The 22,949-nt window shown below is 42.0% G+C and overlaps 1 protein-coding gene and 2 long non-coding RNA genes across 4 annotated transcripts in view; 2 read left to right on the top strand and 1 right to left on the bottom strand.

Annotated features, from left to right (window-relative positions):
- The first annotated feature begins 12,672 nt into the window (after nucleotides 1-12,672).
- Nucleotides 12,673-16,567, top strand: LOC146673238 (uncharacterized). The gene is made up of 3 exons (XR_014910512.1): nucleotides 12,673-12,866; nucleotides 13,031-13,088; nucleotides 16,273-16,567. It is a non-coding gene; the product is annotated as an uncharacterized LOC146673238 (long non-coding RNA).
- A 212-nt stretch (nucleotides 16,568-16,779) lies between these two features.
- Nucleotides 16,780-18,748, bottom strand: LOC146673237 (uncharacterized). Of its 2 annotated transcripts, none has more exons than XR_014910470.1 (4): nucleotides 18,667-18,748; nucleotides 18,447-18,504; nucleotides 17,255-17,372; nucleotides 16,780-17,089 (listed from the first exon to the last, which is right to left on the bottom strand). It is a non-coding gene; the product is annotated as an uncharacterized LOC146673237 (long non-coding RNA). The 2 variants fall into 2 exon arrangements; XR_014910469.1 differs by having other exon boundaries at nucleotides 17,255-17,375; nucleotides 18,667-18,743.
- A 729-nt stretch (nucleotides 18,749-19,477) lies between these two features.
- LOC146673236 (uncharacterized) overlaps nucleotides 19,478-22,949 on the top strand; it is a 35,689-nt gene continuing 32,217 nt past the window's right edge. The window contains exon 1 of the mRNA XM_085401757.1: nucleotides 19,478-19,950. The gene's annotated coding sequence lies outside the window, so the exon portion shown is untranslated. The remainder of the gene's footprint in view (nucleotides 19,951-22,949) is intronic.

Genomic DNA, 22,949 nt, shown 5'->3' with positions numbered 1-22,949 from the left:
TCAGGGTGCCCAATCCCGGTCCTCGAGAGCTACCGCCCTGCAGCTTTTAGATGCATCCTTGTTCCCACACACCTGAATCAAATGAATGGCTTGTTATCAGGCCTTTGCCAAACATGATGGCATGCTGAAGAGATCAAACCATTTGATTCAGGTGTGTGGGAACAAGGATGCATCTAAAAGCTGCAGGACGGTAGCTCTCGAGGACCGGGATTGGGCACCCCTGCTCTAAGTAATGACACCAAACATGATATGACCTTGACAAGCAAGATGGCCCTGGGCACCTTACAGCCAGTTGAACGTATTGTGGAGGTTGAGGCCTCAAACGAGTGCCCACCTGCAATAACAGTTCGCAAGATAATGGTGGAGTCAGCCGGACCTCTCCCAATGTCGTGGTATCCGCCAGTGAATCTTGATCATTTGGAAGAGGAACAAAAAGAGATTGTCCAGAGAATGTTGTTTGATGAGTGCAGGGTCTTTGAGTGGGATGGGACCAATATTGGTTGTAATCCTGATCTGAAAATGGTGATAAACCTAAAGGATGACATACCAGTGCAGAGAGCATATACCTCCTTTGTGCGGTCTTGTAGATGTGGATACAACTTCCTCCCATGGATTCCTATCGTATTCCTGTCTAAACGGCCCATCTGTGTCTCCTAAAGGATGACATACCAGTGCAGAGAGCATATACCTCCTTTGCGTGGTCTTGTAGATGGGGATACTACTTCCTCCCACAGATTCCTATTCTATTCCTGTCTAAACGGTCCATCTGTGTCTCTGTTCCTGTCCGTGATGTGGCCTCCCATGATTTACGCACCGTCTGTGTGGGCCTGGATCCTTGTGTCATCGATTCACAGAGAGTTGGGGAATGTCTTTCAACTCTCTGTGAATGGTACTCATGGCCATTGATCAGTGTGCTTTGGTCAGTGGTTGTTCTAAATGGTCATGAGAATTTGTATATTAATGATCAAGGAACTGACCTCCCAGATCATTGTTACTTCAGTGGGCTGGTTTCAGTCATTATGCAAATGTACTGTTTAATAAATAAATACTGTTTAAATAAATAAATAAAACTTTCAGATCTTGGTACATCACAAAAACAGACATAAAAAAGGCCATTCATTTGGTTTACATGTAAATATTTATTTAGCCGCAGCTATTTTATTTATCTGGAGATGCCCGGGGAAGAGGTTCATCACGTTGTGGGAAAGTGGCTTGGTGGTTTCCCCTTGGGTATTACACATTTCTTAATTAATTCCACCTCCTCCCTCCAATCAAGGCTGCTCACCGGCCCAGACAGCCGGTAAATTCACAGGCTGGTACGCCGGTCCCGTTGTCTACACCACCATTACCATCTGTTCAATTGTCTGCAGCTGCAATGACGCCGGAGGGACCTGCTCTGCCCGAGCAGGAAGTCAGCACAACGGAGGGTCCTGCATGTCGATGTACGGCACAGCGTCCAGCATGCAGGGCACTGTCAGGGACCTGGGCTCGAGCAAACCTGGTTCCCTGTGCACTTATTGAATTGAATGAATGCTTTATTGGCCATATGCAGGTTGCCCCGCAGAGGAATAGGACCCCCCCCCCACCCCCCCGACTTACACACACAACAAAGACATCACATGGGAATACAGTCGGAGATCGGCAGCGTTACAGAGAAAACACTGAAAAAATTACACAACAATGGGAAAAGTACAAGAGTAAAAAAAGAGACCTCTTCTCACGCTGGGCACCTATGGGAGGACAGCATGAGAACAGGAATAGAAAACTCCTCTGCACAGAGAGCACATTAATGTCCACATCACAACATTAGAGCACGTGACAAGCCACAGGGGTTGGATAGAGGGGTGGGGGGTAATCCGAAGGAACACAGCAGTCGTCCTACACAGCGCTACCATTTCAGCGTGGCACGCAGACCCGCCGTCTTCCCCCACAGGAAACAAGCATCGAAGGCGTTTGGAAAGGGAGGGGGATGAGTGCGTGCTTATCAGTGTAAGTGTATGTGTGTGCGTGTCCAGAGTCCAGCTGAGACAGTGTCCTTCGCTCTATCAGGCTAAGTAAACAGTCTGCCAGCCAACCCAGGTGGCCTTGCATGGGATGGGAAGAATAGTCATCACACAGTCGTTATCAGGGAGCTGTTTTGGTGGGCTCCAGCCTTGGGCCTGAGCAGCTGGCGCCGTGGTGTCCATATGTTGAATATTGTTGATTTCTCCTTTATGCGAGCAGCTCCGAATTTAGCACTCTGACACTGGTCTCTCGATCTCCCGTTGGAGAGCCGCGAGCCTCCCCATGATGGTATCAAACTTCTGTTCCGTGGTGTTGTCATTCTTTTGATTCTGAGACCCCACGACTGCAGCGATCCGTTCTGCGATGTGATCCAACTTTCACTCAAGGGTGTCATTGTGAGCAGGCCCCTCTCTGATGTATCCCATCATATGCTCAATGGTGTTAGTTTGAGTCTTCACAGCAGCTGTAAGCATCTCCAAGGTGTTGACCATGCTGCGTTCGGTGTGAGAGGTCGCGCCTTGTCCCATCGCTTCAATTCCAGTGGTCAGCCTTGGGGGGGTTTGAACAGCTGGTTCCGCTCTCTTATTTCTCCGATAAGTCAGGGCCAAGCCAGCTGTTATCATGGTTCCGAATAGGTAGATATCTTCAGCGTCCTCGTTCGACAGTCCCGCCAGGCACAAGATCCTCCAGGTCTGCCACCCATCCATCGTGTATTCGGCAGGGAAAGTCCCTCCAGGGCACTCGGGCTCTCCCGAGCCCAGACTTCTCGTTGAGAAAAGGGTGTCAATAGCATTCAGACACCAGTTGATCAAATCCATAATTCTCTTTTAGGTTTTAGAGAACGACAGTGAGAGACTGTTCGAGGGAAAAGTAATTCACACGAGACAAGACAAGGACACAAGAGGCTAAGCAGGGAAGATAAGGGGAAGGAGGAGAGGAGAAAAAGTGCGACCACCTTCACAGAGAGCCAAGAGAAGTTGTTATATTCACTTATATGTGTGAATTTGCAGCTGGAATAGGGGTTAAAGGTATCATCAGACTTGGGAAGTTGCTGCTTTCTACAAACAGGAAGTGAAATAGCACAACCAACAACTGTAATACTTGTATTAACAACAATAATAACAAAACAAACTACTACGACAATCAGTCAGACATATCCCTCCAACAGATCCATCCATTTGGTTCCTCCTGGCTGACCTGAAGGTAAGAAACATATGTAGGGTGTCAGCTGTCAAGTAGGTGATGAGTGAAGTAAATAAGTAACTAAAACTTATTAATATAGCACTTTTTTAGACAAGAATCTATTACAAAGTGCTTAACTTATTATTAAAAATACAGCACATAGAAACAACATAATACACAATAACATCATCAAAAATATTTTTATAGTTGATCAGAAATTTACTGTAACTGTTTTGTCTGGGAGTGTTATCTACTGAAACTGAATTGTAACTGAATCTTGGCTCCATCCAAACATCCCCAATGCCTAGGTGGATTTACCAAGCTGGACATTATACCATCAGGATCACACCAAATACTCCTGTAAGGAAAGGTGCGACCAGAGCAGAAAGCAACCAGGGTGTCCATATCATTGTTGGGGACTTTAATAAGGCATGTGTGAAAATTGTACTCCCCAAATTCCACCAATATGTTACATGTCCTACCAGAGGGGTAAGGACACTGAACCATGTGAAGATATCAAGCAGGCCTACAGACTGACACCCCTCCATGACCTAGGACAATCTGACAGAATCTCTCTGCTCCTTCCCTGCCTACATCTCCCTCAGGAAAAAAAAAGCCCCTCCAAGCACCCTGGTCATGGCTACAGACCTATAGCCGTCACAGGAAAAGATACGTGAGGATGGTCTTCGTGGACTACATCTCAGCGTTCAACACCATAATCCCAGACATTTTTACCACCAAACTGGACCACCTTAAACCTGATCCTGATTTAAATATTTCCTCATCAACTGGCCCCAAACAGTCCATGAGTCCAGCAGCCACATCTCTGTCAATCTCACCTGGGCCCACAACACCAACATGCTGGTAAAGAAGGCCCAGCAGCAACTGCATTTCCTCCTTGTCCTGAGAAAGAATAACCCAGACCGGAAGCTGCTGCGAGTCTTTTACTGTGCTTCAGTGGAGAGCGTACTCTCCTACTGCCTGGGTATTAGGTACGCAGGGGCCACAACTGAGAACAGAAAGGCTGCACAGAGGGTAATTAACCCCACAAAAGAAAAACATTGGCTGCCCTCTGCCACCCATGGAGGCCATTGCCATGTCCTCCATTCTCAGGAAAACCACTGTCATCATGGGTGACCCCTTGCACCCCACCCACCACCTGTGTGACCCGTGCCCTCTGGTCGGTACCTAAGGTCAGTCACTTTCCACACCTCCAGAGTCCGAAACATCTTCTTCTGATTCGGACTCTCAACAAGTACTGTCCCTGCTGGTGACTTCTTGTGACAATTGGATAAACCTAGAATCTCAGCTCACAATGACTTGATGTCATCTTCTGTAGGCCTTCATTTTAATGTAACTAATCACATGCAAAGATAGGGTCTAGGACTATGATCACAACATTGTGTGAAAGAAAGACGGAGGGCGGAAACTGTGAAGACAGCGACTGTGGTGGTACAGGCCAGGTACACGGAGCGACACAGAGACAAGGATCTGGAATTAATTGCAGGTACATTGGGAAAAGTGATAGAAAAGATCACAAATGGATCAGGAAATTGAATTTCTAAAATGTTAATATTTGTCAGAGCAAAATCAAAAAATTCATCTAAGTGCTGCTCATATCTACCTGTAGCTGGAGGAGAGGTGACATTCACTGGCCCTGAAAGAGTGTCCTGTTTTGAGTCAGGTATCTCTGCTGCACCATCCACTGTGTTAAATAAACTATGGCCTGCTGCAAATCATATCAAAAGAACAGCAATTATCCATCCATCCATCCATCCATTCGCTTCCGCTTATCCTTTTCAGGGTCGCGGGGGGCGCTGGAGCCTATCCCAGCTGTCATAGGGCGAAAGGCGGGGTACAACCTGGACAGGTCGCCAGCCTGTCGCAGGGCTAACACACAGGGACAGACAACCATTCACGCTCACTGGCACATTCACACCTAGTGGTAATTTGAATTATCGAATTAACCTATCCCCACAATGTGGGGATAGGTTAGCAATTGTGGTTGTGGGGATAGAACAGCAATTATTACAAAACAAATGTCCCCTGACAAACAAAAAAGTGTTGATGAGGGGGATTTTTTTTTGTCTAGGCTTTAAACCACATGTCTGTTCTACTGAGCACTAATATACACACAAGAAATAGACTTTTATGAAAACACTAAATCAAACACTGCTAACAGTGGGAATAAAGGAATTATTTTAGTACATTAATAATATAACTTTGTCATTAAATTGCATTAAACTGTTTATCACAGCTACTGGCATCAGATTAACATTTTTATTGCATGTGCAGCCATAATCATTGTATACACACATTTGCATGTTGTGCCTAGTGATGGGCAGATGAAGCTTCATTTGCTCTAGTAGGACATCTACTGGACGTAAAAATATTAGTTGGCATGAATTTGAAGAGTGTGGCCTTTTGCACACAGCCTGTAAATGTCAACAACAAAAGGAGTGTGTAAAACATCTATATTGTAGTGATGGCAGTATACTGTGTATATTTATACTGGCAGTATGGAAAATGATTATTTGGAAATGCTTAAAATGGAAATGATCATTTACTGTGAGGTGAGGTGTGGTTGGGGTGTGGACAGTAGTTGTGCTTTTGTAACGTTGAGGTATGGACAGCTACACACTGAGGCTTTGAGCCTCAGTCCTGCCTGTTCACATTTTATTCTGTAAAAACTAAATTTTCACTGCTTTTATAACCTTTAGTGGGGAGAACGTAGCTAGGATTTAATGATTTAACAAATCTTTTGAATCCTTTGTCCTCCACAATGCTAAATGGCTGGGAGTCCTCAATCACCATGCTAACCAGGTCTTCATCTATTTGAGATTGTTCTCCTGAGGAAAGACAATAAAGATAAAGCACAAATATAAATATCAAACACGTAAATGATAACAGCTGTATAATATTGTTATATCATTTAGTAACATTGCTGCATGCTATATTATCATGGCATTTGATGGCTCACCTGGTCTTGCTCCACAATCGGTGTTCCCCTTATTGTCATGCAAAGCTCTGTAGTGCCTAAGCATGGATGAGGTGTTGTTGTTATATCCCAGCTCCCTGGCACATAGCAAACACTTCACCTTGTACAAAAGTACAGACAGCTTAACATAAATTGTATTGCACCATCAGTATTATGAAAATACATCTTCTGTAGAAATTTACATACCTTGTTGGGAGGAATAAGATCAAAATGTTCCCACACAGGGGAGGACATCCTCCTCTTCTTAGCTGGCTCCATTCTCTCCAGACTGTCTCTCCTCACTCTCATAAACCTCCAAACGGTCTCCAAACTCTCACTAACTGCAACTCTCCATCAAACACCTACATTTTGAATGAAGTCTGAGGGGTTTATATCGCTGTCATATCTCACGGCAAAGTTCGAACCACTTCATGAACCAGTCACGTGGTACAGCCGGGCAGCGAGGCTTTGGACGTCATCATTTTCAGCCCCTCCCATAAATGAAGCAAGCCTCGATACTAGGGCTGGGCGATATATCGAGTTTTTTAAAAATATCGATATATTTTCATACGAGATATAAGATGTGACAATATCGTTTATATCGATATAGTCTATGTTACGTTATAATTATACTTGTGGAGCCGCAGGTATACCTCTCTTTCGTCCACTTTTGTCTCTACGCAACGTTACTCGGCCTCACCTCTCCTTCACTGAACACAACTCCCCCCTCCCCCTTAGCTTCACCTGCAGGCAATGACAAGATGAAAGCGGAATATCTCCATTAGCGAGTTACCGTGCGTGGGGCTGGACGGCGTCAACGTGTTAGCGAGCTAACCGCGCTAGCGAGCTAACCGCGCTAACGACATGCAGCCCGGAGGGGCTGCACGGCCTAAAATCCTTTCATTTTCTCAAAAATCGACAGTGCACCTTATGTATGAATTCTGGTTGTGCTTACTGACCGCGAACCGATTTTATGTGGTACACAGCGCTCAGCAATCTGTCAAAAAATGTTTTAATATGACTTTGCTAAGCTACGGAGCTGCACCACTTGATGGATTGTCGGAGGATTACGGCTACCGAGGAGGAGCCTCGCGGAGTGATACGTACTGTGTGTGTATAAGGACCTGTTCAGAGACGTGGTGCAGCTGTGAAATCTGTCTCTTTGTTATTATGCTCAGCGTCTATTAGTTTACATTTTGACTGCACAATTGTGAGCTTTTTGTTATGCACAAAAACAACATTGTTTTCTTTTATTTATGGACCATGATTATTTAATAAATGCTGATAATTTATTTTTGAGTAATTTCTTCATGTACATCTACGCTGTGTGTAAATAAAAGTGCCCGTGTGACATCTGGGACACAGTGTGACTAGGAACTCTCTTTTTGTTCTTAACTTATGGCTTTTAAAAAAAAAAATCGAGATATATATCTTATATCGCCATCCAGCTAAAAAATATCGAGATATGAATTTTGGGTCATATCGCCCAGCCCTACTCGATACGCGCATCACGGAAACGCCCCCTCCATTACTCGACACAAGCTTCAAAGCCTCGATACAGAACGTCACATCAGTAGTTGTGCTCATAAGAGTTGATTCTCAGTCTATTGAAGGTTTCAAGCTTTGTGAAGCGCGATGTCTTCACAATCTATTGTGTAAGGTGATTTGGAGCAATGGAAGGTTAAAACAGCATTCACGCTTACAGACAAATATGATTTAAATGTAGACCTTTGTAAGCAAAGGCCTTGAATTCATTTAGCTTCTACCTGCAGTTGAGCTTGCCTAGTAAAAAGTGACAGAAGAAGAGTGAAGAAAGTGTAAAGTCCCCAGGGGCTATTCGGAGAATGAATTTAATTACCATGTATGGAAGAAAGTACTGGAAAGAGTAACATCTCTGTCTATTTTAGCTATTTTTAAGTGATGTGTGACACACGCTAGGCACAGATACACCCACACACAGGTCGTTATCATCAGATGCACGTTTATTGTGAGTGTCCACAGAATTACAGCAGAACACCGTTTGACAGCGGTCGGTTTCCCCAGCTTCCTTTCCCTCCACTCCTCTCCGCCTCACTATATAAAGGGAAGGAAAACCACCATCAGTCCAAACCGCCATCAGCTGTTCTTACCAGCACCGCCCCGTTGAGCCCACTGCACCACTCCTCCCCTGCAGCCGCGCGCCGGACCACACCTCCGCCACATGATGATTTACTGTAACTTACCGTATTTTCACGACCATAAGACGCACTGTGCTAAAAGGCGCAGTCTCAGTTATGTGTGCCATTACTGTATTTAACACACACATAAGGCGCACTGGATCATAGGGCGCATACAAGTACCGTATGCGTATTTAAAAAATAAAGCGGGAGCAAACCTGAGTTCGGTACCTCACTCACATTTTTATTACCAGTAATCGTCATCATCAACAACACACAAGCATACAAGTGTGCGTATTTAAAAATAAAGCAGGAGCAAAACAAAGTTTGGTACTCACATTTTTATCATCAATCAAACCCATCGAAGTCCTCATCCTCTGTGTCTGAATTGAACAGCTGCGCTAAATCTCCATCAAACATGCCAGGTTCACTTTCTTCACTGTCAGAGTCACTTTCCGTGCCGTGCGGCTCCTCGGAAATGATGCCGGCTTTTGCGAAAGCTCGAACAACAGTGCCAGCAGCCATGTTAGCACAAGCATCTACAATCCATTGGCAAATTGTGGCGTAACTCGCCCGGCGCTGCCTTCCACTCTTGGTGAAACTGTGGTCTCCATCGGTCATCCATCGCTGGATGTGTTTGTCGCCGATGTGTTTGCTGCAGTAGGAGCGGAAGATGGCCAGCTTTTCCTTATAATCCGGTGGAAGTTGCTGCGCTACCGTAGTCCTGGTCCGGATGGAAAAATGGCACCGTTTCATAAAAAGTGAAAGTGAAACTGCTTTTAGCCAAATGGTGACCGTCGAAACGCTTCTCCCGCTCGTTCTTTGCGCGATGATCGCCTTATGTCAGCTGCGTCTTCTTGACCTGTCGGAGCTTGTTTTCCAGCTTCCTCCACTTGCGAACCATCGATTCATTATTCTTAAATTCTCTCGCCGCTGCTCGATTTCCATGTTCCTCCGCGTAGCTGATGGCCTTCAGTTTAAACTGTGCTTCGTAAGCGTGTCTCTTTGCCATTTTCAGGGTTGTTAAAACAACGATGTCCTGCATAACGCACATACCTGTTCTTTTATACAGGTATGTGCAATAAAGTCAACGCACACACTTCACCCTTTAGCGTTCTCATGGTGTTCTCTACTACGTCCTCCTTACAAGACACAGGGCGCACTGCGCTACAGGGCGCACTGCGCTATAGGGCGCGCCGTACTTTTTGAAGAAAATCTAAGACTTTTAAGTGCGCCTTATGGTTGTGAAAATACGGTAAGCATAATTATGTACATTGCAGATGCAGAAGGGGCTGAACCCTGAGATGAATAAAACTATTCTGAATTGAGTTGTTTGGAGAAGATCTATGCTGATGAGTTGCAGTGTACATCTTCCCACACGTGTATTCAATAAATCATCATTTGACTGAACTCTTCTGGGCCAGTGTTGGTTTGTTCCTTGCCTCAATATTTCGAATCGGGACACTACCAATACAGATCATTCACAGCTAGGCTAAAATAGAAGGATCTCAGTGATTGTGAAAACAGAGCTATTTAGGAGCAATAAGGCAGCGCAGCTAAAAGAGCCGAAGATCTCAAACACACTGAACACTCCTCACTCACTTAGAGAACCAACTTTCAGACTGATGACGCTGATGAGCTTCAAAGGTTTTCCAGCTCTCTTGATGACATGACACTCGTATGTTCCAGCATCATCTTGTCTCACATTCTTCAGAATCAAAGACACGTCTCCATCAGCTATCTGTCTGTCCTTCAGATCCACCTGGTTCTCAAAAGATGGATGCTGGTAATCTGGAACAAGTCATCCATGCTGATATAAAAGGACAAGTTCTTCATCTTCCAGTTCTGTTCTTCAGTTCTGCTCCACTCTACAACTATGACGATGTGAGCTTGAGCTTGACATGTCAGAGTGACGTCCTGTCCAGACTCAGCTGTGATGATTTTGTGATCTGAAAAAGAGGAAACAACACAGCGCAGCGAGGTTAAAGGTCAAAGTAACACTGTTCACTTCTACAGCAGTCAATCAGAGTGATGATCAGACAGCACTAAACTGTACTTACACACAGAGAATTTTCAATAATATCACTTATCACAAAATTAATGTGTGCAGGCTCATGTTGCCTGCGCAAAAGAAGACGTCACACACAATCAAGGCTGGACTGGGACAAAAAATTGGCCCGGGCATTTTGACTAGAGACCGGCCCACCAGGATAAAGATTGAAAATTTGACGTCATTCAGTGTTAAACCGCAAAGGATTCTGGGAACTTGTGGCAAGAGGTACTAGCGCACGCAGGCTTTCAATTGAACTCAGTTACACAGCAATAAAAAGAAACACAAAAAATGGCAAGAAGCTGTTGTATTATTAACTTCAATAGTCGGTCGCATGACAGCCACGGGAAGCCGACGGGTAGAGAGATCGTTTTTTTTATCGGATTACATCGTTGAAGAGACATTTTTAAGCCATGTTTCCGAAGTAAGAGCCGACGGATGGTCTGGATATACCAAATATAACGTCCCAGAACACTCCAGCTCACATGTTAGTCTGCTCCAAGCATTCCCACAAAGGTCAGAGTTTTGTTGTAGTTAATGCGTCATTTTTCTTAACATAATTGGTGATATAGGTTACAAGCAAGTCTGGCGCTGAACAGAAATTGTGGCGCTATGCTCCTTTGTTTATTGTGCATAAATAGTGAATTTTCCTGACACAATATTGCGTTTCGCTTCTGTTATTACCATGGTACATTGACAAAAACATATACTTTTATTCACAGGAGAAAACAGTTGTTATGTATCACTAATTGTCCAGTGCGATTACAACATACAATATTATTGTCACTGCTACATTTCTGTAATGCTACCAGAAATTATTTCCACTACTAATTAATTACCGTTGAGCTCAAAGGTTATATTAATAAACGGTTAACGAATGTGTATTTATGACGACGATTTGTGAGACTGGTAAACTTACCTTTGTTCGTACGATGGTCTTTCGTTCTACACGGTGCATTTCAAGGTCCTGCACCCATCCGTCGGTAAACTGTACCTGGGCTTGTTGCAGTGACCTGAAGTTACTAAACTTCATGAGTGTATGCACTCACTCCAAGAACCGTGTAATTATAAATCTGAGCGTGGTGAAAGTTGGGCAGCACGCTAATGTCTTTTGTCCCTCTGTGTGCTCGTAAGGGTCTGACACTTTCACTCCTTTGATTTTTTCCTCGTATCTTTTCTTTGTCTTTTCGTCGAGTCTGTCTTTGTACGGACCGGCATTGTTCTCCTTTTGTTTTATACATTCCTTTTTTGTGCGGCAAAGAAAAAACAAGAAGGTATTGGAACCGGAGAATGAACATTTTGCGGCGCTGCAAACGCTTGCATTTGATGCGGTACTTGGATTGTTTTGCCACGAGTTCCTGGCATGCAATGCGCGAAAATCACGTGATTGCTAAACAAGGGGGAGGGTGCATCCGGCCTCCTCGGCTGTAATTGGTCCAGCCAAGAGTCGATCATGACCAATTGACCAATCCAACACCTTTCATTATCTATACCCTTCCTAAAAAAAAATAAAAATCCATCGGCCCATAAAAACAAAATATCGCCAGCGGCCAGCAAATGCCCGGTATGCCCGATGGCCAATCCAGCTATGCACTCAATGCACTCTGTTTAGACCCAGACCAAACAATATTTCGTCTTGATGCATTCTCAATCATCCAGCAAAGTAAATCTCCAAAAGTTGAATCTGTTCATCTGGACGTAGCGTTTTGTGGGTTTTCTATAATGTTACATCATATTCTATAAGGATGTTATGTGTTTGTAGACTTTCTGCCCAGTTTGACCCATTTAGCAGAAGTCAGCATGTTTAAGGCTCTGATATCTATTCTGTATGACTTAAAGCAGTTATGACATGGTCTGATTTCCTCATCCAATAAAGGAATATTTAATATATCAGTCTACTCTTCATTCTATCAGAAACAGTTATCACAGCTCGTACATTTTCATTTTGCACATATATGTAAGCATTGAGCCAAATTTAGTAATGCCAACAAATTAAATGAACATTATTTGTCTCTTACATATAATACATCTATACATATTTATACACTGTAAAAGATTCTTGTCTTTGAGTGAAGATTTATGGTGATGGGAAATATAAATAACTGAAACTTGAATCTTTACTGAAGCTCAGTGTTTGACACAGAGTTCACTCACATGTGCTGTACTATGGAAGAAATATAGTATCATCAGAATTCAAGTATTTTTAGACATTGAATTTATGACACTGAATTTTTATCCTCCAAATTTCCCTGCAAAAATATTCACCTGCAAAAATTCACCTGCAAAAAATTCACCTGCAAAAATTCACCTGAAAAAAATTCACCTGCAAAAATTCGCCTGCAAAAATTCAACTGCAAAAGTGATGAACTTTAATGACCCAAGCCAGAGCAATCAGCACCAGATCGAGTCGAGTGGCTCTCAGCCAATTAAATTACGCTGTTTGATCACATGACACCGTTAGCCAGCAGTGTGTCTCCTAAAAGAGAGCTGTTTAAAGGTGAGTGATTAAGTTTTTCTCCTAAATAGAGATCATTACAGAATGCCTAGTCCTACTTAAAATCCCATTTATTTATTTTTTTATTTTTTTATCATCTACTCGAACTAAGGAAAACGTTTGACTAACTCAAAGACAATTTCCACGCCTCCCCTGCCTGTCTGCAGAGGCAGTTTTGAATTTAGGAGCAGCAAGATGGAAGCGGCAAACCCTGGCGATTCTCCGGTAAGTATATTGTTATTAGTGTGAATGCTTGAAAAGCATTCACAGTATTGTTCTTCTAATCTTTATTCTATTTTATTTATTATTATTCTGTATTCCGTACGTTTTTTGTAATCTATCTCCTTCAAAACCGTTCAACTTAGAAAAACCATTCAAACACCGTTAGATTCCTATTCTTTTGGACAACACTGCTTCTATTTTTCTCATTTTTAACATTTATATTTTTTATTTTATTCAACTTTATTTAACAAAAATTTATAATGTATTTCAATGGGGAGACCCTTCAAATTCTCATTCAAATTCCTCCTCTTTAAACTGTATCTATTTCCACATACATTGACATAGAGCCACCATTCAAACTTTAAAACGAAGACAAGACATTCAACTATTGAACTTGTATTTATCTTTTCAATATCTATTATACTTTTTCTTCAGTTCCAGTTTAAGTTTCATGATGTTTTTTCACCCGTTTCAGAGTTTATAATGGGTGTGTATGGGACGGAATGTTGGGGCTAGAGTGAGACAGCTCAACTGCTAGAGTGAGAGGAGCAAAAAAATTAATCTTAAAATCTTTTTTAAAACTGCTGCTGTGTCCGCAGCGTTTGCTCTACAGGTATGATTTTACCCTCAAAACGTAGCCATCGCTGTCCTCTTTCATCCAATGTGTTTACTATTGTACTAGGTGTTATGGTTCTTTCGTAAATGTCACCAATGCACAGCTTCCTCCCTCCAACTCTTCCATAGACTCTAATGTTAAAATGGCTCAGAAGGTTCGTTTGAAAATCAGAAGAGCATGGTGTCTTTCCACTGTCACCACGTCCATATAATAAACTCCACAGGCATGAAAACTGAGAATTCAGTAGACTAGAAGCTGCTGTCGCTCACGGTGAAAGAATTTTGTCAATACGACTTTTACTTTTCATTTGGGAACGATTTGTTTCGGCCTGACTTTTCTGTTCATTTTAAGCAGCAAAAGTGAGGCGCATGTCTGTGTACGTGTGTATGGAGCCATTGGGTGCGGTCACTATAGCAACCAGGCTCACACCTGCCTGCTTAACGAGCTCTGCCTGCCACTGTACCAAGATTCATCTTAAGCACTTCTCTTTCAACTGCTGCTGTGTCCACAGTGTTACAGCCATCATTTTACCCTCAAATTGTCGCCATTATTGTTCTCTTTCCAACACCGTATCTTTCAAAGCTCAGACATTTAAACTTTTTAAACTGTGTGGATCAAAGTGGAGGGATCACATTTGAGTCATTCAGTGATTCAAAGAATATGACCTTTTAATATTCATTCAGATGTTTTCTGACTCTAAATGTTCTTTTCTCATTTCTTAGGGTTTTCTAATTTACATTTAAAACATTTTCAGTTTTTTTCCAACTCCTTCTTCTGTGTAACCTTCAGCTTTTAGCAGTTCAGCACCTTTGTTTTCAGGTTAAATTCGTTTTTTTTTTTGTTTTTTTTTAATCTCATTCAATATTTTTAACTCAAAATTCAGCAATTAATTCATTTCAGTGCATACATTCAGATTCAAGCATTCACACTGCAGTTTCTTCAGAAAATGCACTTTCTAGTTTATCTTCAAGTTTGTCTTTTGAAACGTTAATGTTATTTAAATCCGTTGCTCACGTATAAAGTACACAGACGGGGTCTTTGCTCAACTCGTCTGAGGCGTGTCTCACTAAGCGCTACATGCTAGCATCCTGCTAACCGAGCTACCATTTACATGCTGTGCTTTAGAAAATAGGATACTCGTTAAAAAAATACTCCGCAGATATTGATAGATAGACGAACACTGCAAATATAATGTTGGAAACGAGAACGGCCTTTGGTGAAGGGGTAAAATACACCATGAATAAAGCCATATAGTGAATTGGCTGCCATGGTTGCAGAACAGCCTGATTTAATGACAAGAATGGGGAAGAGTGAGGTGAAGTGAACCAAAGCCACAAAACACAGTCAGAAGAGGCGGCAAAAGGGCAGTGATCTGTCCGTCAGTATGAAGTTGGTGTGTGCTTTGGTGAACAAAAACTCCAGACCGGTAGCAGGAAGATGGGAGACTCGTGTTTCACTGGAATAGTGGTGAATTAAAACATCCTTTGTTGGGGACATTTCGGTGTAAATGCATCCATACAGGTGAGACAGAGGCAGACCAGACAGTGAAGAAAACAAGGCAAACATTAGAAATATTAAAACGGAAATATAGGATTAATATAACATACAATTTGGGAAAATGTAAGGAACGCAATGTAAATGATATTGTAAAGTCATTAAAACAGCATACTCTGATTAAAAGAAACATGTAATTGGGTAGGATAATAATGTTAAAAAAACATGTACAAGATGGGTATGTATACTTGTAGCCAGAATTTAACAACTATAAAGTTGTAGCATGTCAGTACCTTACCCCATCCATTATATCCACACTTTCAGAAAAGGATATGGTCAATATCTTTACAAATACTATCTAAACTTAAACGGGATATTCCCTCTGCTTCTTCTGCTTCTCGTATACACCCTCAGGGTTTGTGATCAGCCAGCGGCTGATATGATCATTAATCCTGTAAAATAATATTCTTTCGGTTTATGAATCTGTTTGCATGGATTTCTTAATCCATTTCCACTGTTAGCAGAAGTTGTGCATGCAGTTTTGGTGTGCTGCTCTCCAAGACTACAAGCTGTGTTAAAGTTGGAAGTAACTGGCCGATGTTCCACTGTTGAAGATCAGCTGTGCCCATTTGTTGCACATTGTGGGTATGGAGAAGTTGAGGCCCTTGCAGGCTACCCACAATTTCCCCAAACTGAGCGATTATACATCTTGCTTCCATATTTGTATCTTGTGTCACTAAAAATACATTTTATTTTAGTTTTATACGTTGATTAATGACCTGCAGAATCTCCTTATCATATAAGGTGATTCATAATTGTCACTTTATGCTTTCTCCATTTTGAAAGTGATTACATCCTTGCATTACATACTTTAGGTTCATTTTCTGCAGGCAGGTTTCTGACAGAACAGGCAGATTTACACTATAACCTGCAGCAATGGACACATAAAGAAATGAAAAATTACATGTATGTGCTAACTTTCTAAACACTGTTACATTTATGATTAAGTAGATAAAACATTTATGTCAGCCTTGGCTCATAGTTCATTTAAAGACAAGAACTTTGTGTGTGTTTCAGGTCCTGCACTCTCAAAGACTGAATGAACCTGCATTGCAGCCATGGGTCACTGTGAGCATCACAGGGAAGGTTGAAGCCGCCCGCTGCAGCTGTAAGGCCGGAGTCACGGAGACCTGCACCCACGTCACTGCTCTTCTGTTTAATGTAGAAGCAACAGTGTTGATCCGTGGCACAAGGACTGTTACAGATGAACCTGCATACTGGGTTTTGCTGGGTAATATGACCAAGATACAGCCAGAGGTTGGCCATAAGATGGACTTCTCCTCTTCAGCTGCCCAAAAAAAGGCTCTCAATCAAAACATAAACAGACCATCTGTAGTGACAGGTAAAAGGAGCCGTCCTCAAAACAGAAAAATCCCACCTGCTACTGTGGAGGAGTTGTCACTGCTATAATGCCATCATGTTTTATCTAGGGGTCTAGATTTATGCCTATAGTGTACTGCCGTGTAAATAATTTGCATTTACTGAATGAGTATCGCTGTTCAAAAATTGAATAAAGAAACAAACTAATTTTTGCCTTTTTTTTATTAAAACCACTTTATAGAACATCACATCAGTTACAATGTAGAATCCATGTCACTGGAGCATTTTGATTCAATAAACAGTAAAAAGGTGAGCTGTGAAGACCAAGGACAAGTGCAGTTCACAGGTTTTCTATCCAAGGAATCCCAGAAGATTGCATGGTGTCATTGCCCAGCAGTTGTTCGCAGGACATATGGACTCAACCGCAACAATCCCTCACACTGAGCAGCATGAAGTGACAGTGCAGAGGAAAAACTCCAGCAGAACCAGAACCCGGTTCAGTACCAGCAGCCATCTGGGTTTGGAGGAGAGAGACAGAGACACAGAACTACCAAAAGTATAATTTTTTATGTGATTGACTGTTGTTGTAATTCAAGCCCTGAGTGTAGAGCAGGTAAGATATAAAGTTGCATCCTAAATTCCATGCTCATGCAGAGTGTTTAGTTTATGACTTTTTCACCTGGTCATTTCTTGATGAACAGATGGTCTTTTAACAGTGGAACATCGGCCAGTTACTTCCAACTTTAACGCAGCTTGTAGTCTTGGAGAGCAGCACACCAAAACTGCATGCACAACTTCTGCTAACAGTGGAAACGGATTAAGAAATCCATGCAAACAGATTCATAAACCGAAAGAATATTATTTTACAGGATTAATGATCATATCAGCCGCTGGCTGATCACAAACCCTGAGGGTGTATACGAGAAGCAGAAGAAGCAGAGGGAATATCCCGTTTAAGTTTAGATAGTATTTGTAAAGATATTGACCATATCCTTTTCTGAAAGTGTGGATATAATGGATGGGGTAAGGTACTGACATGCTACAACTTTATAGTTGTTAAATTCTGGCTACAAGTATACATACCCATCTTGTACATGTTTTTTTAACATTATTATCCTACCCAATTACATGTTTCTTTTAATCAGAGTATGCTGTTTTAATGACTTTACAATATCATTTACATTGCGTTCCTTACATTTTCCCAAATTGTATGTTATATTAATCCTATATTTCCGTTTTAATATTTCTAATGTTTGCCTTGTTTTCTTCACTGTCTGGTCTGCCTCTGTCTCACCTGTATGGATGCATTTACACCGAAATGTCCCCAACAAAGGATGTTTTAATTCACCACTATTCCAGTGAAACACGAGTCTCCCATCTTCCTGCTACCGGTCTGGAGTTTTTGTTTACCAAAGCACACACCAACTTCATACTGACGGACAGATCACTGCCCTTTTGCCGCCTCTTCTGACTGTGTTTTGTGGCTTTGGTTCACTTCACCTCACTCTTCCCCATTCTTGTCATTAAATCAGGCTGTTCTGCAACCATGGCAGCCAATTCACTATATGGCTTTATTCATGGTGTATTTTACCCCTTCACCAAAGGCCGTTCTCGTTTCCAACATTATATTTGCAGTGTTCGTCTATCTATCAATATCTGCGGAGTATTTTTTTAACGAGTATCCTATTTTCTAAAGCACAGCATGTAAATGGTAGCTCGGTTAGCAGGATGCTAGCATGTAGCGCTTAGTGAGACACGCCTCAGACGAGTTGAGCAAAGACCCCGTCTGTGTACTTTATACGTGAGCAACGGATTTAAATAACATTAACGTTTCAAAAGACAAACTTGAAGATAAATAACAATATACTTACCGGAGAATCGCCAGGGTTTGCCGCTTCCATCTTGCTGCTCCTAAATTCAAAACTGCCTCTGCAGACAGGCAGGGGAGGCGTGGAAATTGTCTTTGAGTTAGTCAAACGTTTTCCTTAGTTCGAGTAGATGATAAAAAAAATAATAAAAATAAATGGGATTTTAAATAGGACTAGGCGTTCTGTAATGATCTCTATTTAGGAGAAAAACTTAATCACTCACCTTTAAACAGCTCTCTTTTAGGAGACACACTGCTGGCTAACGGTGTCATGTGATCAAACAGCGTAATTTAATTGGCTGAGAGCCACTCGACTCGATCTGGTGCTGATTGCTCTGGCTTGGGTCATTAAAGTTCATCACTTTTGCAGTTGAATTTTTGCAGGCGAATTTTTTCAGGTGAATTTTTTTCAGGTGAATTTTTGCAGGTGAATATTTTTGCAGGGAAATTTGGAGGATAAAAAATCAGTGTCATAAATTCAATGTCTAAAAATACTTGAATTCTGATGATACTATATTTCTTCCATACTGTACCAGTGTACCTGCACATGTGATGTGACAATAAAAGTGAATTGTTTACGTGAATTGTTCAAGTTCACTGCTGTAATAACTAATAATGATTAATATAATAACTATAATATTGGCCATATTATATTTACACTGACTTTAGTCTCATGAACAACATAATTGTTATTTACTAGCTAATCTTAAAATGACTGTTCAGTACAGAAATGAAGCCCAACAATCATGTTTTACAGTCATGTGGTCTCAGCCTCAGATACTTATTAAATCACACAAAGTAGAAACAAACGAACAAATGAACAAAATAATGTTCTCCTTCATTTCTCTCAAACAAAGCTGTATGAAACGTTTCCAGCGGTTAGTATCATGGTTGCTAGGCAACCTGGGCAGCGCGACGGAGATCGACCGGCATTTCACAAGCCTCGCACTTCCGGCCTTAGCGGTCTTTGAGTACGCGGCCCTTGTGGACCGTTAAGGCTGCGTACTTTAGGGCTGCAGAACCTGAATTGGGATACAGCCTAAAGCTGTTCCAATTCTCAGCACCGGTCCTCTCTTTCCCTGAGTCCTTAGCAAATCTCCTTCCCACGATGACGTTTCCAACGAGGGCAAGAAAAAGAGTTTAGGAAAAGGAGATAGGCGCTACTTTTGAAATAACACCCCACATGGTTACGTTGGTCTGCTTAGTCACGTGACCGCACAGCAACAAATCACAGCAGAGCCGGAAAAGGAGGCGGAGCAAAGTGTGTGTGCAGGAGAGGAGTCGAGCAGAGAGCTGCTTTTTCATGAAACGGGAGTAAAGTAGTAAACTTACAGGAACATATACCACTGCCAACGTTGGGATTAATTTCTGCATCGATCTGCACACCCTTGTGTCCTGGATCGTAGCCGAGATCAGCGTGAACCACGTGGGTCTCTGCTCCCTGATCTGTTTCTTAAGACTTTCAGCTTCATCACGGAGTTTCTCTCGGTTTGTGGGCTCATATAAAGGTAAGCACCGAGCCAACTTTAATGTGGGTTCAGTTTATGTTGTTGCTGTTAAGAATAATAGATTGCTTGGTATACACTGGAGTTAGACAGACTGTAGAGTTTGTGATTGTCTGCAACATTATAATCTGGCGGTTGCTATGGGGTAAGAATACATACAGAAAAATAGTCTTTGAATATGAACAAAGGGTGCAGGGCAGGAGAAGAGCCAACCCCCAGGACAGGAAGCCACGGGTACAAGCGTGGGGGAGGGCTGTCACTACCGAGAAGGGTCTGGCTGCAGGCACTGTGGAGCTCCACAGTAACCGGAAACACGTGACCTCCACAGTAACCGGAAACACGTAACTTCGGTTAAATCGACTTTGACATCGAAAACTAAATTGCGTTTTTGTCCCTATTGATGCTGCTGAGAAATAAAAATGGTTTTAAGTGGGGGGTTTTAACACTCTGGGTTTGTTCAAAAAAATTCTCCATCCCCTAAATTGTTCGTGGCCAAAAGTGACACTTGCTGTTTCGCTGATTTCTTTATTTTTTTACAGTACATCGCGTTGTGCGTTCTGATTGCTGTAGACCATTGTCAATCAATCTAGTCCAGTGTCTCCTGTACAGGAGCGGTCCCTAATAGGCCCACGGACCGGTCCCGGTCCGTGAGTCTTTTGGTACCGTTCCGCGAGAGTTGATCCTCCGGTGTGAAATGTATGGTTGTAGTTGTGTGTCTTATTTTGAAAGAACTATTTACGCGTTACCATAGCGACCAGATAGCGTTAAGAAGCAGAGAGGAGGATGTCACTGTCATTGTTATTGGCACACAGCTCAAGTCACGTTTATTATTACATTTACAAAATACCACAGTTTCTTTTTTTTATTCTTTTGTTGTATTTATCCGCGACACCTTAAAGGTCGTTCCCTGAAAATATTGTCTGACATTAAAGTGGTCTGTGGCGCAAAAAGGTTGGGGACTCCTGCTGTACAGTACAGAATGCGTTTAGCTTGTCGAATTTACATAAATCTTCGATCGCTAGCAGTGTAACTCTGAAGTGCTGTACTGTATGTTTGGAAGTTTTCTCCCAAACAAACACAACAATGCCGACGAAACGTTTTGCACCCTCAAATGCACCTTTAGGTTTCATTCCATAATACTGGACTTATGTTTCTACGAAGGTTTGAACTCTAAGAGTGTTTAAACAAAAGAGAAAAGTGTGAAAATGTTCATGCCTGTCTGAGAAAAGTGTATAAAGCATGTAGTGAGGGGTTTTACAGTCTTAACATCTGTAATAATTGTAAAAAATAAAGTTGGCTACTTCATGGATTTCACCTAACGCGGGTTATTTTTAGAACGTAACACCAGCGATAAACGAGGGACTGCTGTATTATTAATAGTAGAGTCTGGGACATCTAATTGATTAACATCAACATTGATTATTATGCACTATTATTTTTGTTCAAGGAGAGCCAAAAATATAAAACTCTCTCAGCTTGTTTGTTGCCAAAAATGGCCACTTTTTGTGTATGTTCACAAAATGCTATAAAATGTTTCTTAAAACATTTATCCACTTTTACCGACGTGACTCTTTAAAATAGCACCAGTCCTTTTCATCAAAATCAAAATTGTATCTAAATTTTTTACTCTTTATAGCCAATTAGGTTATATATTACCATTAACTTTTCAGATAAAACGGTGATAAAGTCCTAATGTTTTCATGAAACTTCCTTTTATTCCCCATCTGAGCATCGGGGAAAAGGCTGTCTTGCAATTGTTGAGGTCACTAGTGTGTGCCCCATTTCTTCCAGGATCACTCTCTTTATAGGTTTTAGTGGACTCATAGTACTGCGAAGTGGTTTCATGGTACAAAGGGATTGTATTCCAAGATCTGGGAGACTGTAGAAATGAGCAGTGATGCCTTTCCTACCATCTTTCCAGAAAAATAAGTGATCTGTAAGCTGTTAGGCTTACTTACAGCAGCAGCACTTTCTGCACCTGCATAAACTCCAGGACACATTTACTAACGATGTTTGTTGCTGTATGTGCTGCAGCTTTGAATTTTTTAATAATATATATTTTGTTAATATTTTGGCTATGGTGTCTTGTTATGAAATGTAAAAGAGTAAAAGTGTTGTTAGCAGGTGCGTCAAAGCTAAGTTTGACTGGGAAACTTAAAGCTCAATAGGCTGCATCAACAGAAATTCACTGCAGCCTATGTAATATTTCATGCGTCATAATTTATTCTACTCTATCTTGCAAATACATATTTGTGTGGCAATGTCATGCACAACACACACAACTATTAGATCCTTAAGATCAAACCCGTGTCATTGTTTTGGTCCACTGCAGTGCAGGGCCCTGTTTCAGGAAGCCGGTTTAGTGGAAAAACTGAGTAAGTATACCCTGAGTTAACGAAAACTCTGGGTTTTCGGTTTCACAAAGCGAGTTCAGCTGAAGCCTGAGTGAGTCACTATGACGACACACGCCGTGAAGCTAACCTGCCCCCTAGCAGGTTTACTTCAACTAACCCTGACTGTCTCCGCCCCTTTGTCGGAAACCTGACAGTAGGAAGTGTCAGACATGGCGTGTCCCTTCCTTGAAGAGCCAGTAGATCGTGAAGCCCAAATCCTCCGCAGAGCTCTCCGCCGGGAGAGAGTGATTAGAGCGCGTTTGGACATTTTATCATTTCCTGATGATTTTCTGTGCAAACGTTACCGTTTCTCAGCACAATCTATAAGTTATTTGAATAACATCCTCAGGCCATATATTACGCATGTGACACATCGCGGACATTCTCTCAGTTCTGTACATATTATTTGTATTGCACTTCGGTTTTTTGCAAACGGGAGCTTTCTGTATAATATTGGTGACGCTGAGCACGTTTCCAAGGCTACCGTCTGTCGGGCAGTCAGGAATGTTACAATTGCACTGAAACGTCTCCTGCACTCATCTGTGGTGTTCCCCGGTCACAGACCCACAAGATTCATCAAAGAGGGATTCCACAAAATTGCAGGTATCA

This window comes from Rhamphochromis longiceps, linkage group LG3, assembly GCF_057381845.1.
Source record: "Rhamphochromis longiceps isolate RC_006_pf linkage group LG3, R_longiceps_female_GT1.1, whole genome shotgun sequence".
Lineage (NCBI taxonomy): Eukaryota > Metazoa > Chordata > Actinopteri > Cichliformes > Cichlidae > Rhamphochromis > Rhamphochromis longiceps.
The sequence above is the reverse complement of the archived record's forward strand: the minus strand, read 5'-3'. Positions and strand labels throughout refer to the sequence as shown.